This window comes from Montipora foliosa, chromosome 11, assembly GCF_036669935.1.
Source record: "Montipora foliosa isolate CH-2021 chromosome 11, ASM3666993v2, whole genome shotgun sequence".
NCBI lineage: Eukaryota > Metazoa > Cnidaria > Anthozoa > Scleractinia > Acroporidae > Montipora > Montipora foliosa.
The window spans coordinates 13,806,278-13,808,777 of NC_090879.1; positions in this window are offsets into that span (position 1 = coordinate 13,806,278).

Genomic DNA, 2,500 nt, shown 5'->3' on the forward strand with positions numbered 1-2,500 from the left:
GTCAAGAATCAATGAATCACACAGTCCTTCAATAAAAAATTCTTGTTTGGACAGGAAAGCCTCGTTTTCGCGCCTTGTCAAACTAACACCGCTGAGACGTGCGCTCGACTGTAATAACAGGTGTTGTGCCTGTTATGATTGGATCACCAGTAGCAAACACATTAATAACAAACACATTTGAATTGTGGCCAAGAAATAGAAATAGAGTGCTGCCGAGTTGAATTAACACAGAGAGCGTGCATCTTGGAAACTGTTAGTATCATACGGAAATGCTTAAAGGAAAGGAAAGGAAGGAAAGGAAGTTTATCTTGCGCTGGAGCACTAATTGGAGAACCAACCAACTCAATCCACATACGACGTTGAGTCTGGGAATCGAGCCCAGGCCACATTGTTGGGAGGCGAGTGCTCTCGCTACTGCGCCGTTAATTAGGATTTAGCTGGCATGGAGTCAAAGTGGAGGAAAGGTCAAAATATCTACTTGCAACTGCGTAGAAAAGAAATACTGGTAGAAGTAATGAACATGTGCAAGGTGATGTACGAAAATTATCTGGAGTGCACGTTGCACAAACTTTTTAAATAAATACTAGTGAGCAGCACAAAGCAACAGATCGTGTCAACTTGCTTTTATTTCTCCGACCGGTTTCGTCTGATTACGCAGACTTCATCAGGGAGTTTGAACAAGATGGTTAGAAGGAACTTATTTTATATCTCATTTCCAAAGTACAAATCACGTTCCAGCAAGGGTGTGAACAGCGAAAAACACCTACACAACAGTACGTGCAGGATATGACTAAAATCCTGCATGACGCTGAGAATTGCATTTTTGGGGCTCACGGATTTAACGTCAAATCTGTGAGCCCCCCCAAAAGCAGCAAGTACTCATTTTGTTGCCATTCTAATATTTTTTGTGATATATAAAGAATCTAACCACTCACAGAAACTTGTATAATGAGAATTGTAAATAGTGCGTGAAAAATTAAGTAGTATTTTTTAAGTTAAACAATATGATTTGTGAAATAGACAGAGTGCTTGGGTCAAACAGTAATGTTAATTATCTTAGGAATTTGCTGCATAGCGTCTTCAAAGAAGGATCTATTTTGATGCCATTGTAATTGTAAATGAGAACTATAAACAGTTTGTTGCAACCTACGAATTCCGAAAAAGAGCGCCACGTTGAACATGTACAAAAGGTCTCCTACTCACAGCAGGAAAGCCCAGTAGAAGAGTGTGGAGCAATAGGCCTTATTCAAGATAGCCGCCATGTTGGTTTTCACATTGTTATGCAAATTAGCCATGTGTTATGCTGGGGGGCAAACATTGGAAAAAAGGCAAATTGCGGAAATTCGGCTCGCCGAAATATTGAAATAACATTGCTTCAAGTACATTTTAGAATTGAAAATTAAGTACCTTTTATAATAATTTTATATCTTTGACTGCCTTTGACATTTTGACTTTCTACTTCGTTATCTGCTCATTTTTTCACTAAAAAAAAAAACATCTAAGTAACTTGCACAATCATTCCATTTTACTACTTAGGTGATAAACATTCAATGAACGTGAAACAAATCATCTGTGTGGCTAAGATGTTCGTTATAACCTCTCGAACTTTTGTTGTTTGCCCCTTCAGAAGTGTGTCGCTAATTTGCATGATAATAGCAAATCCAACATGGCGGCCATCGTGAATAAGGACTGTTGATGGCTTATTGAAATTATGACTATACGTAAGGTTACAGATACCCACTGGCCACACGAACTGTACCGGGAATAAGATAAGACCTGAGTGACTGAGAAATAAGGAGAATGAAAATAAGATTCGTCGTATGGGAAAGTTAGTAGAGCACCATTAATCAAGCGACTTTTAATGTAATGACTGAGTGTTTTGGACGCGCCATTGGTAACTTTCATGTCTGGGAACTTAATTTGATAAATTTTAATATTAAATTCACGCATTTAAGACACAACTCTCACACTTTAAAGCGGGTCTTGGTTTTCGATTCTTGCATGCATGAATGAGCTACTTTAATGCATAGGATCTGTGTAAACTTACCAGCAGGGCATTTTTTGCACCTTGGTCTGGTGTCAGAGATATTAACAAAAGTACCACGCGGGCATGGGAGAAGCTTGGAGTCTCTTCCATCATAATATTTGGCAAATCCAGCCTGAAGAAGCGCGTTGCGCAGATCGTAATTCATGAAAACATCTATAAATTCAGAGTCATCTTTCTCTACACCCCTGAAATTCAAAATAGATGAGCAGCTCTTCTAATCTAATGATGGTCACTGAAACAGGACACGCTAGAAACAAGGTGGTTTCACAGTCAAGCAGTACTGTCATGCCCTCTTTATTACCGTAATTTATGAACAAAACGGTCAAGCCTCCTGCAATCTCACTGCCAAGCCCTTAGATATATAGTTACTTCTAATTTCCAAGAATAGAAAGAATAGAATCGGAAACACTCCTCTCAATCATTCGGCTTTTTAGGTGCTAAAGTACTAAAAGT